The sequence below is a fragment of the Glycine max genome, chromosome 4 (genome assembly GCF_000004515.6).
Source record: "Glycine max cultivar Williams 82 chromosome 4, Glycine_max_v4.0, whole genome shotgun sequence".
NCBI lineage: Eukaryota > Viridiplantae > Streptophyta > Magnoliopsida > Fabales > Fabaceae > Glycine > Glycine max.
Genome location: NC_016091.4, coordinates 14,120,352 through 14,134,711, shown reverse-complemented (window position 1 = coordinate 14,134,711; position 14,360 = coordinate 14,120,352).

Here is a 14,360-nt window from a genome sequence, read left to right as displayed (position 1 = left end):
CAATCCTCCATTCTCCCTTTTTTTTTCGGAGCCCCAGGAATGTCATTGCCTAGCGCTGTTCATGTGTCCTCCACCTTCGATTTTGGAGCTGTGCTTCATGATTGCCTAAGTGTGGACCCTCAAGTGCAATCCTCCATTCTCCCTTTTTTTTTCGGAGCCCCATGAATGTCATTGCGTAGCGCTGTTCATGTGTCCTCCACCTTCTAGTTTGGAGCTATGCTTCATGATTGCCTAAGTGTGGACCCTCAAGTGCAATCCTCCATTCTCCCTTTTTTTTTCGGAGCCCCATGAATGTCATTGCCTAGCGCTGTTCATGTGTCCTCCACCTACGAGTTTGGAGCTATGCCTCATGATTGCCTAAGTGTGGACCGTCAAGTGCAAGCCTCCATTCTCCAGTTTTTTCGGAGCCCCAGGAATGTCATTGCCTAGCGCTGTTCATGTGTCCTCCATTATCAAGCGCGGAGCCTCTGGTGACTGGGAAATATGTTTTTCTGTTATTTTCCGGATCGGTTCCTTCGCCAAATATGTGTATATGTATATTATATTCGTTGTTCTTGTTGTTGTTTGTATTTTGTTTTGTGCAGAAGTAAAAAGATGGAGTAGAGACGAGAGTCGTCATCACAGAAAGGGCAGGACGAACGAAATCAGTGTCTTATCTTTGCTTTCCTCTTATCTCCGATGAGAGGTAAGTAAAGAGGGGCAACAATCACATCTATTCAAATGTGACTTATCTTTGCTTTCCTCTTATCCCCAGTGGAGTCGCCAACTGTCGCAACGTGCCCTTCGCGGGCGAGCGAGGGCGAGGCTCACGAGTGCGGTTTCCAAAGGAGGAAAGATGCGCGGAGTCGCCACCAACGTTTATTTGTGGAAAACGTCGGAAAAACCGAAGGAAACCGGTCAAAATGAAAATTCTAAGTTCGGGAGTTGTATTTACGTTTGAGGAAGGTATTAACACCTCTCACGTTTGTCTCAAAGGACAACAACCTATTTTTTAGAATTGTGGAAATTGTATTACCTTAACTTTTATTTCTTTTTTATTTTTTGAGGTCAACAAAAGCGGGGCTCTTGCTCCTACGTACCCTCCATCAAAGAGGAAATCAGACCTACGTAGTTCTTCTTATGCGTGAATCAAGTGATTCTTTTAACTTGAAAGGTGATCATTTTAAGGCGTTGGACCTTAAAAATGATCCATTTTACTTGGCAAGAAACTGAAATGATAAACTTTCAAAACCCTATTTTTTGTGGACGAGCTTGACTAGGCGAGTTGATTTTAGCCATAGTTTCACTTTAGTTATTAGTCAATTCAATTAAGAATGAGAAATCCCAAAGAGAAAACGTCCGATTGATTTTTCGCTTTATTTTACTAAAAGGTATTTTTTATTATTATATTATTATTTTACCTCTTTTTTGATTTCCAACATGGTTACGGCACGACCGAACGGTCGGAATTCATTTTAACCGAAATTAATGGATGATACAATTCAAATGATCGGTGGAAATTTTTTTTTTTTTTAGATTAGGCGAGAAACAACTTAAATAAATGAATGAAGCACGTCAAAAGGGGGTATAGAAAGCGAATGAAAATGAGAATAAAAAACACATGAAACAAAATGTGGACCACCACGGGTACATAGAATGAATTGAAAAGCTCGGTTTGAGGTACTTACCCGTTGAAGACTGAAGAAAACGAAGAACGAACGATGAATGTTGAAGAACGGTCAAGAATCTTCGCGTAATTACTCACGAAAACGTTAGGGAAACGTTACGGAAGCGCCTCGGCTTGGATTTTCTTCACGGAAATAATTTTCCTCAGCAATTTCGAGAGAATAAGCAGTGCCAAGAAGGCTGAACCCCTTCTCCCTTCACTCCTCCCCCTATTTATAGCAAAATAGGGGAGGAGCTTGCCACCCAGCTCGCCCAGGCGAGCAAGATTGCTTCCTCCAGAAGCAGCCACCTTCTGGAGGAAGAATCTGGAAGGCCCAAGTGGGCCTGATTGCTATTTGTACCACCCTTTTTACTAAATACACCTCCCCTTTACCTTTTTTGGTAATTCTTTTTCCGTAACGTTACAAAAATTTACAAATTTCTTAACGATACTTATTTTCCTTCCGCAAGGTTACGAGTCCTTACGGATTATGTATTTACTCTTTTTTAGCTTTCGATGAAGTTACGAAAACTCACGGATTGCGAAAAATACCTCCTTTCGATTTCCGTCACATTACGGAATTTTCACGGATTGCGAAAGCCTGCTTCCTTTTGATTTTCGGCACGTCTCGGGACTTCACATATTGTGCACCAAAGGGTGCCAAGTATCTCGAAGCGGCCAATCAAAGGTTGTATATCATCAAATAATAATCCCTGGACGAAATTAGGGTATGACAGCCATCTAGCGAGATTCCTTGATATTTTCAAGAAACTGGAAATTACTATGCCATTTGGAGAAGCTCTACAGCAAATGTCGCTCTACTCTAAATTTCTGAAGGATATGTTGACAAGGAAGAACAAATATATTCACAGTGAGAACATAGTAGTGGAGGGTAACTACAATGCAATCATTCAGAAGATCCTTCCACCAAAGCATAAAGACCCTGGGAGTGTGACCATTCCTTGTTCAATTGGTGAAGTCTCGATGGGAAAAGCTCTCATTGACCTGGGAGCCAGTATCAACTTGATGCCACTCTCCATGTGTAGAAGGTTGGGGGAGTTGGAAATAATGCCCACAAGAATGACTTTACAACTAGCAGATCGCTCCATCACCAGGCCATATGGGGTGATTGAAGATGTTCTGGTCCAAGTGAAGCACTTCACCTTCCCTGCAGATTTCGTAGTCATGGAAATCACTGAAGATTCAGAGATTCCCTTAATTTTGGGAAGACCGTTCATGTTGACTGCAGAATGTGTAGTAGACATGGGAAGGAAAAAGTTGGAAATGGGATTTGAAGATCAAAAGATCAACTTTGATCTTTTTGAAGAAGATAAACCAGCAACGGATCAGAATGTCTGCCTACAGGTGAAGGAGTGTAAAGAGGAGGTCCTGAAGGTTAGGACCAAATTCATTTGATAAACCAATGAGGTAATATGCGTCAAGCTAATGACGTTAAAAAAGCGCTTCCTAGGAGGCAACCCAGTTCTATTTTTCTTTACTTTTTATTTTGTTGCATTGCATGGTTTGGAACTTACTCATAATTGTTGCATTAGGGAATATCAGCTTATTCTATATTGGAAAATTGGGGTTACTTAAGTTCTATGAGAAAGTGGACTAAAATAACTTGGAATTTTTTTTTAATTCAGTCCACTCGCTAAGCGCATAACTCGCGTTGAGCGCATCAATCTCATGCGCTAAGCCAGCATTGCTTGCATTGAGCACACAACCCTTGTCTTTCAAGATGATTGGGCATGCTAAGTGAGCCCTATGTAAGCTAAGCCTAATTCGATTTAATCTAAATTGGGCTAAGCGAGTGTTCACTCGCTCAGCGAACGTGGTTGCACGCTAAGCACAGACAGCCTGCGCTAAGCCCAATTTCTTGTGGCCTGAATGGCACTAAGCGAGCATTCATTCACTAAGCGCATGCCCACTCTAAAAAAAGGATGAATCAATTTGCTAAGCCGGCTTGGAGCCCAGCTAATCGAGAGTTACAGGGATTCAGATCTACAGATCTCGCTCAGCGCGACATGAACTCGCTAAGCCCAACTTTATTTAAAAAAATAATTTTTCAAATTTCAAAGTTGGGCTGAGCGAGTATGCTCGCTTAAAGCGTCAATTGAAAAACTTAAGCATCACACTCACTCGCTCAGCGAGTTAACACGCTAAGTGAGAAGTGCGAAATTGTAAAAAACAAAGCGTACCCTTTTTCGGAGCTCCATTAATTCCGTTTTCGTTCATGTGTTCTGCATTTTTGAGTTTGGAGCTGAGTTTCATGATTGCCTAAGTGAGGACCCTCAAGGCAATCCTCCATTCTCACCCTTTTATGGAGCCACATGAATGTTATTTCTTAGGGCTGTTGATGTGTCCTCCACTTTCGAGTTTGGAGCTGTGTTCCATGATTGCCTAAGAGAGGACCCTCAAGGCAATCCTCCATTCTCACCCTTTTCCGGAGCGCCATGAACGTTATTGCTTAGGGCTGTTCATGTGTCCTCCACTTTCGAGTTTGGAGCTGTGTTTCATGATTGCCTAAGAGAGGACCCTCAAGGCAATCCTCCATTCTCACCCATTTCCGGAGCCCCATGAATGAATTGCGGGCTGTTGATGTGTCCTCCACTTTCGAGTTTGGAGCTGTGTTCCATGATTGCCTAAGAGAGGACCCTCAAGGCAATCCTCCATTCTCACCCGTTTCCGGAGCCCCATGAACGTTATTGCTTAGGGCTGTTCATGTGTCCTCCACTTTCGAGTTTGGATCTGTGTTTCATGATTGCCTAAGAGAGGACCCTCAAGGCAATCCTCCATTCTCACCCTTTTCCGGAGCCACATGAATGTTATTGCTTAGGGTTGTTCATGTGTCCTCCACTTTCGAGTTTGGAGCTGTGTTCCATGATTGCCTAAGAGAGGACCCTCAAGGCAATCCTCCATTCTCACCCTTTTCCGGAGCCCCATGAACGTTATTGCTTAGGGTTGTTCATGTGTCCTCGACTTTCGAGTTTGGAGCTGTGTTTCATGATTGCCTAAGAGAGGACCCTCAAGGAAATCCTCCATTCTCACCCTTTTCCGGAGCCCCATGAACGTTATTGCTTAGGGCTGTTTATGTGTCCTCCACTTTTCAATTTGCTAAGCTGGCTTGGAGCCCAGCTAAGCGAGAGTTGCAGGGATTCAGATCTACAGATCTCGTTCAGCGCGACATGAACTTGCTAAGCCCAGCTTTATTTTAAAAAATGATTTTTCAAATTTCAAAGTTGGGCTGAGCGAGTATGCTCGCTTAAAGCGTGAGTTGAAAAACTTAAGCATCACACTCACTCGCTCAACGAGTTAACACGCTAAGTGAGAAGTGCGAAATTGTAAAAAACAAAGCGTAACTGCCCTGGGCAGTTACGTTCCTTTTGTTTTAAATTCATTTGCCTTCAACTCTATTTCTCTCAGAACAATTTCGTTTCACATCATTTCACACTTCTGAGCTTGCATTCTTCTTCCCTCTCTAATCCATCTCTGATAATCAAGTAAGTTCTCTAACTTTACTTTGTTATTTTATTGTTTAAAACCATAGGGTCTATGACTTTGCTTTTGAGGTTTGATTTTTGTGGATGAAGTGTTGTTAGATTAGTTAAAAATTAGAACTTTGTTAGGGGTTTTGTTCTATAGATAATGTAGATCATTTTGCATGTTAAATTTTAAGGTTTAAAGGGCCTAATAGAGGCCTACTTGAAGAGGCTGAAGCAGCCTCGTCTGTGTATCTGGAAATCTCGATAAACTTGCTAAGCGTGCCTGATGCGCTAAGTGAATTCATCGGTTTTGGTTGAATTTTTGGATTTCTAGATGAACTTGCTAAGCCAGCCACGCTGCGCTAAGCAAGTTCATCTTTTATATGAATATTCATCTTCTTTGTTTTAACTCAGAAAATTCTTTGTGTGTGTTCCTGATAGTGTTTTGAGCTAAGCGCTATTCCTTGCGGCCTGCATTGGGCTAAGCAAGCCTAAACTTGTTAAGCCCATATAACTTAGACAAATTTTTGGATTGTGCCTTGTGCTAAGCGCCTCACTCATGCGCTAAGTGTTATTCGTTGTGGTTTGTATAAGGCTAAGTGAGTCTTGCTCGCTAAACTCAATAGTGTTTGGTAGTCGAGTCGCATTAAGCGAAAACCTCTCACTAAGCGCATGATTAAAACTGTTTTGCTCTGAGCTAAGAGAGTGCCTATCTCGCTAAGCCATTTATGCATAAATTTTTTTTGTCATAACTTGCAAAGCGCACCCATGTTGCACTAAGCCTATAAGTTATTTCTCATAAGGTGCGCTAAGCGAGCATGCTCTCGCTGAGGGCTCACTATGTTTTTAAGTTTTTAATGTATGTTTTCAATTTAAATAAAAGTTAGCTAATATAGTTTTAATGGTTCTTTTGTCACAAATGGCTTCAAGAAAAAGGAAAAACACGACTTCCAGGCCCCAACCTAACTATGATACAAGTAGGTTTACCTGAGAAGAAGCCTGGAACAGATATGCCGACAACGTCCTCGACCGGAACATCCTTCCGGAGAGGAACGTCAAGCTTTATATCACGGAGTTTGACGAGTTTAGAAGGGAGTTGGAGAGGCGCAACCTGCACAAGCGTCTCACCAACTCAACTGATGGCAGTATTGATGTCGCGGTGGTCAAGGAGTTCTACGCAAACCTCTATGACCCTAAAGATAACTCACCAAAGCAGGTGAGAGTGAGAGGGCACTTGATAAAGTTCGATGCAGACACCTTCAACACATTTCTGGGGACCCCAGTGGTATTGGAGCCTGGGGAGACCATCCCCACATATTCCAGATTTTGCAGACTGAGGATGGATCCTCAAGAGATAGCGGCTCGCCTCTGTATTCCAGGCAGGGGATTTGTTCTAAATGTTGAAGGCAAGTTATGGAAGCTCCTGAGGAGAGACCTCACCACCTTAGCACAGACTTGGAGTGTGCTATCATATTCTAACCTGGCCCCTACATCACATACATTAGACCTGAACTTAGACAGGGCACGATTAGTTTATGGGTTGGTGATGAGGATGGACATGAACATTGGAGCACTATTTTCAGGACAGATCTCACTCATTGCTCAGTCCAACTCCTCTAGGTTGGGATTTCCTGCCTTGATCACAGCTCTCTACAAGGCAATGGGAGTCACTTCTGATTCCCTCTCTTATGAATCACTGAGCCCAGCCATTAATTTGGAATATATCAAGAAAAATTGCTGGAACCTGGATGAACCTTCGTTCTACTTTCCAATGACTTGCAAGGCTAGGGCCAGAGCAGCTAAGATCCCTTCCTCATCCACTCCTCTGGACCCTCCTGTACCCACTTATGCTCCACGACCAGCTCCAGCTCATCCAGGACCTTCTATAGACCTTATCATGGTGATTCTCCAAAGTTTATACCAAGGACAGTACCTGTTGATGTAGACTTTTCAAAACTTAGCTCAGCATCAGCCGTTCATATCCCTGGAGGAGTTCACTGGGCAGGTGGTCTGGCCAAGAGCCCAGCCTTCTCCTATTGGAGGGGGTGAGGCCTCTGCAGCCCAGAAGCCTCAGCCACATCAGGATGAGTCTTCCTCATCTTCAAATTCAGAGACCATACCACCAGAGCCATTCATCTATGAGGAAGATCCAGGCACCACACTGGAGGAGACTCAGAAGGCTGCTACACCAAAGACTACCCCACAGCAAGCAGTAGAACCTTCCATACCAGTTCTAGATTTGTCTTCACCACAACCATCCCAGGAGCCATCTACACCTGTCCTGGGCTTGTCATCCCCCACTACTTCACCAGCAGGCACCTCAGTGCTTCACCTCATAGATGAAAAGGAGGATATCATGGACCAGGACCAACCAAAAGACTAGTGACAAGATTTCTATACTCTTGTCTTTTGAACAATTATAATTATTATTTTATGTTTTCAGTATAGTTTTCATATAGTTTATAATGGGTTTTTAGTTTATAATTTTGCTTTTTGAATGATCTTGATGCATGTTTTGAAGCATATTAAATAGTTTAACTTGCTTTACAAGTATGCAGTGTTTGGTAAATATTTTTTTGGGGGAAAATTAGTGTTTGTGATTGATTACATGATATAGATGAAGTATGATGGTTAATCTTAGGTTTCAAATGAGCATGCATTTTTTAGAAGAGAAAGAACAAGAAATTAGGATTATGACTGAAAATGTTAGTTAGTTGGACAGATTAATTGTGAAGGAACGCATTAACCATAACCCGGTAAGTGTGTGAACCTTAAATGTTAAGAAAACGACTAGCATTGAGTAATGATGTTTGCATGAATCTTTGAAATATGGAATGGAATGTATGGAATTGAGAATGATGAAGGCCATGATTGTATGAAATAGCTACTTGGCCAAAAAGCTTACCTAATACATTGATGTTATATCGTTTGCACCCACATTTGAGCTGAAGAATTGAATTGTTTAAGCTGAACCTCAAGCCTTAAAATGTCATCTCCATATACCTTATCTTAGGTTATAGGACAGCAATAGGATTCAACGCAATTTTCCTCAAATTTGGGGGAGTTTGTTGGGTAGCCAAGTTATAAAGGTAAGAAATACTAGCACACACAACAAATAGGTAAATAGATTGTAATTTAAAAAAAAAACACAGTAAGTTTTAAATAAGAGGTGTGTGTGCTATTAGAATAAAGCTAAGTACAAAGGGCAAGTGAGTTGAGTTGAAAAGAATGTAAATGGAAAAGAAAAAATGGTTAATTTTAGGATTTGTGCTCTCCTATAATTAAAGCTTTTGAATCTTAGAAAAACCATTGTTTATTGTAGCCCAGCCTCACTACAAGCTTATAAAAGTCCTTCTGATTCAATTTATGCATTCCTAACTGTATGCCATGAGATGAAGTGCAAAGGTTGGACCTCATGTTAGTTGTTAATTATTGATTAGTTTAAACACTTGAGCTTGAGTGAAACAGTGACTATGAGGCACTGGTTAGGCATCCTTCCATGAAATCTGTCTGCTGATTAGTTTCATTCAGTTGTGTTGCTTAATAAAAATGCTCTTATCTCTCAAAATCTGCATGTCTTGTGAAAAACCATTGATTGAGTCATTGTATAGATTTCTTATCATATGATTAATGTTTTGGAAGCAAACACCCTTTGTAAATAATCACTGCATTATTTTTGCAATTGAGGACAAGTGAGTTGTTCTTTATTTGCTTGAGGACAAGGAAAATTGTAAATTTGGGGGAGTTTGTTCGTCGTTTTATACGACTAACTTTTGTATAGAAACTTTTGATAATTATATAGAATTCCTCCAAGTTACATACAGTTCTTTTTGTAGGATTGTGTCGCAACATGCCCTTCGCGGGCGAGGCTCACGGGTGTGCTTTCCAAAGGAGGAAAGTTGCGCGGAGTCGCCACCAACGTTTATTTGTGGAAAACATCGGGAAAACCGAAGGAAACCGGTCAAAATGAAAATTCTAAGTTCGGGAGTTCTATTTACGCTTGAGGAAGGTATTAGCACCTCTCACGTTTGTCTCAAAGGACAACAGCCTATTTTTTTTGAATTGTGGATATTGTGTTACCTTTTATTTCTTTTTATTTTTTTTTAGGTCGACAAAAGCGGGGCTTTTGCTCCTACGTACCCTCCATCGAAGAGGAAATCAGACCTACGTAGTTCTTTCCTAAGCGTGAATCAAGCGATTCTTTTACTTAAAGAGTGATCATTTAAAGGCGTTGGACCTTTAAAAATGATCCATTTTACTTAGTAAGAAACTGAAATGATAAACTTTTCAAAACCTATTTTTGTGGACGAGCTTGACTAGGCGAGTTGATGTTAGCCTTAGTTTCACTTTAGTTATTAGTCAATTCAATTAAGAATGAGAAATCCCAAAGAGAAAACGTTCGATTGATTTTTCGCTTTATTTTACTAAAAGGTATTTTTTATTATTATATTATTATTTTACCTCTTTTTGGATTTCCAACATGGTTACGGCACGACCGAACGGTCGGAATTCATTTTAACCGAAATTAACGGATGATACAATTCAAATGATCGGTGGAAATTTATTTTATTTTTAGATTAGGCGAGAAACAACTTAAATAAATGAATGAAGCACGTCAAAAGGGGGTATAGAAAGCGAATGAAAACGAGAATAAAAAACACATGAAACAAAATGTGGACCACCACGCGTACATAGAATGAATTGAAAAGCTCGGTTTGAGGTACTTACCCGTTGAAGACTGAAGAAAATGAAGAACGAACGATGAATGTTGAAGAACGGTCGAGAATCTTCGCATAGTTACTCACGAAAACGTTAGGGAAACGTTAAGGAAGCGCCTCGGCTTGGATTTTCTTCACGGAAATAATTTTCCTCAGCAATTTCGAGAGAATAAGAAGTGCCTAGAAGGCTGAACCCCTTCTCCCTTCACTCCTCCCCCTATTTATAGCAAAATAGGGGAGGAGCTTGCCACCCAGCTCACCCAGGCGAGCAAGGTTGCTTCCTGCAGAAGCAACAGCCTTCTGGAGGAATCTTCTGGAGGGCCGAAGTGGGCCTGGTTGCTATTTGCACCCCCCTTTTTACTAAATGCACCCGCCCTTCTATTTTTTTTGTAATTCTTTTTCCGTAACGTTACGAAACATTGCGAATTTCGTAACGATACTTATTTTCCTTCCACAAGGTTACGAATCCTTACGGATTATGTATTTACTCTTTTTTAGCTTTCGAAGAAGTTACGAAAACTCACGGATTGCGCAAAAACACCTCTTTTCAACTTCCGCCACATTACGGAATTTCACGGATCGTGCAAGCCTGCTTCCTTTTCATTTCTGAGACGTCTCGGGACTTCATTTATTGTGCAACAAAGGACGCCAAGTATCTCAAAGCGGCTAACCAAAGATTGCATGTCATCAAGTAATAATCCCCGGACGAAATTAGGGTATGACAGTTGCCCCTCTTTACTTACCTCTCATCGAAGATAAGAGGAAAGCAAAGATAGGACACTGATTTCGTCCGTCCTGCCCTTTCCGTGATGACGACTCTCGTCTCTACTCCTTCTTTTTTTTCTTCTGCGCAAAACAAAATACAAACAACAACAAGAACAACGAACATAATATACATATACACATACTTGGCGAAGGAAAAGATCCGGAAAACAACAGAATAACGTGTTTCCCAGTCACCAGAGACTTCGCGCTTGATAAGGGAGGACACATGAACAGCGCTAGGCAATAACATTCATGTGGCTCCTGAAAAGGGTGAGAATGGAGGATTGCCTTGAGGTCCTCACTTAGGCAATCATGAAACTCAGCTCCAAACTCGAAAGTGGAGGACACATGAACAGCCCTAAGCAATAACATTCATGTGGCTCCGGAAAAGGGTGAGAATGGAGGATTGCCTTGAGGGTCCTCACTTAGGCAATCATGAAACACAGCTCCAAACTCGAAAGTGGAGGACACATGAACAGCCCTAAGCAATAACGTTCATGTGGCTCCAAAAAAGGGTGAGAATGGAGGATTTCCTTGAGGGTCCTCACTTAGGCAATCATGAAACACAGCTCCAAACTCGAAAGTGGAGGACACATGAACAGCCCTAAGCAATAACATTCATGTGGCTCCGAAAAAAGGGTGTTGGCGGGACCGAACGGTCCACCGGGTTTTTCCACCTAAAAGGATAACATGCTTTTTGCAAAGAAAAATAAATCATTCGCGAGAGCACCACATCTTAGAGAAACAATATACTTGTGCCAAGGGTAATCTTCCTTGTAACCGAGAATGAAGGGTAGGATGTCAACTTCTAGCTTTCAAATGAACACGCAGGGGAAACATCGGGCTAAGCTGAAAATAAATCACTCATAGTGTATAAAACTCAGAAGGCAAGTGTTTTATCCTATTCCCAAACCATAACTGCACCATGACTCTATTTTGCACGCGACTTCCTATCGAATCAAAGATCAAATGTACGATCACGGACCAATAGGATTTTCTCGAGGTCAACGTTTTTGGAGAGGAAGCTGGGTGTTTCGGTCTTTTCCTCTTTGTTAATGTGGGGTGGGATATTGCCAGTCAAGAATGATTCTGAGTGGCAATCTGGCTTTGAAGAATTTCTGTCTTCTTTCTTTCACCGATCGTGAATTGCTTCTTTTCCCTTTTCACTTCTTTTCGATCTTTGATCGGGAACCCTTCTTTCCTTTCTTCTGTTCTTTTCTTGATTTTCATCTTCTTCTTTTTCTTTCTTTCCATTTCTTCCTTTTCTTTCTTTTCACTTTTCTTTCCCCCATCCCTTTCTTTGGGAGATCGAGTTTAGCATTCTATTTGCTCTCCTTTGAGGAGATTCCGCTGTCCTTTGCTTCGGGGGAAAAGATGAGGATTCTCTTTTTCTTTTTAGGCCAAGGTTCAAAGAGGGCTAAGGTTATGTCTCAATGGGATCTTTTATCGTGGGAACCCCAATCTTGATATTTGGGGCGAGACAAATTTGAGTGTCAAGGCGTCGATTTCGGGTCAAACTTCCACATTATTCCATAAGGCATGCGTGACAATGATGATTTGAAAACAACGTGCAAAATCAGTCATGGCTACAGCCAGGTGGGCACTCAAGCATCCCGTTTATGGCATTGTGATACTATGGTTGGGAATTTACACAGACAGACCCAACGTTTCCAAGTTATGTTCTTTCATCAGTTCAATGAATTCATCCATCTTTATCTCGGTTCATTCCGGAAAATACACTCTTAGCATCAGTCCCTTGTTTCCAGAAGATACGTTTGCTCTTTACGAATGATTTATGCTTCTTAACTATAACATGTCAACCTTCGCGGTCTTTCTTTCTCTTTACTTTTTGCTTTATATGTTCACTAAAACTATACACATGTGGTCCTTTATGAGGAAAACCTTCCTTTGTACATCTATATACATGATGAACTTTTTCTGTACACGCATTAGAACTCTTCTTTATACGTCACACGGTCTATATGCAAACCCTATTTACATTCAAAGATTTTTTCATTTTTCCCAACACGCACTTATGGTTCACACAAAAGTTCCTTCATATACACTTGTTACTTACACACACAAGAATTCCTTTCCACGCATCATTTACACACAAAAAACCTTTTATACACACTTTCCTTTCACATACATATATAAATAAAAACCTTTTTCTTTTCTTTATGAACATGACTTTATTCACGCTTCTTTCTTTTTATTAGGATTTTGGTTCATTTTATTTTTTAGAACGACGTTCCTAAATGAAAAAAACTCTACACGGTTCCGGAATTTCAACAAACACTATTGACAACAATGAAACAAGTACCGACGTAACAACTCAAATGATATGTATGTACAAAACAAAAGTCAAAACATGAAACAAACGTTAGTCCCTTAGTCAAACAAAAATAAGATGATATGTAACAGAAAAAACAAATGGAAACAAAAAGAAATATGGATCAAGGAATCTCCCAATCATGTGGCCCCGCTTCCTCCTAAGAAATCAAGTAAATCGGTCATTTCTTCGTCCTCGCGGGCCTCATCTGCCTCGTCAGGAGCCTCTGCTGGTGCCTCTCCTGCCTGGGCCTCAGGCCAATCTCCAGGCCATGCGACCTCTGCCCTGAACTGGTCCGGAGTAGGGCACGGAAAAGAAGTAAAACCCTGGCCCTGCAGGCTGAGACTCATCTGATAAAGACAATCATGGGTCTGTACATGTGCCCGGTGGTTGGCCGCCTGCTGGCGAACCAAATGCCGCAGATACTGCTCCGTATCAAACGATCCGGCTGGACCAGCCTGATGAGGTGGCGGCGCGTCCGCGGCCTGTGGTGCATCACCCTGGACCTGTCTCTGCGTGCAGTACTTCTCAATAAAAGCTCGGGTGATGGACGACTGAATCACCTTGCTAGGTGCGACGGGGACGCCGAACGACTGGCAGAGTCCTGTGATCAAGGCGGGAAATCCCAGGGCCCTGTTGGACTTATCCGGGTCCAGAGGGTGCCTGGTAGGCGCCATACCTGCAAATATATAGATGACATCAGCGATTAACTGAGCCACATGAATGCTCATCCGCGTTAGGATGGCGTACACCAGCTGACACTTCGGCAGGGGGAGGTCAGAATTATGATCGCTGGGCAGGATGTTGCTGAGCAGCAAAGTCATCCATATCTGAGTCAGGGTGGTCATGTTGGTGCGCATGATCCGAACCCGTCTCCCGGCAGCAGTCTGGGCAAAATCTTGCCTCGGTATACATAGCAACTGGGCGATGGCCTCCTCATCGAACCCATCAGACCGGTTCCTCCTCTGGCCATACTCGCACTCTTGGCCCTCTTCCAGCACTAAAGGATATCCCAGGAGCTGGCCGATAGCATCTGCATCAAACGGGATCCACTGACCCTTTACCCAGGACCTCATATCACGCACGCCCTCCTCTGTTGGCCAAGCATTGGCATAAAACTCGAGGACTATGTCTGGATCGTACTTGGCCATGGGGGTGACCAGCGATGCCCACCGCCGGCGAACTATCTCCTCCTGGAAATCGGTATACTCGTCGTCCCTGAGCTGGACGCGTCACTCCCGGAGAAATGACCATCCCTTGATGGCCTCGAAGCGCTGCTGGTGTTCAGCGCTCCTAAAGCGGTGACTATCATACTCGGGAGCGGAACTAGTCCCTTCGGCCGCTTTATCCTTCCTGGATCTCTTTGAGGCAAGTTTCCTCGGGGCCATTTCCTGCGAGAACAAACATTCAGAAGC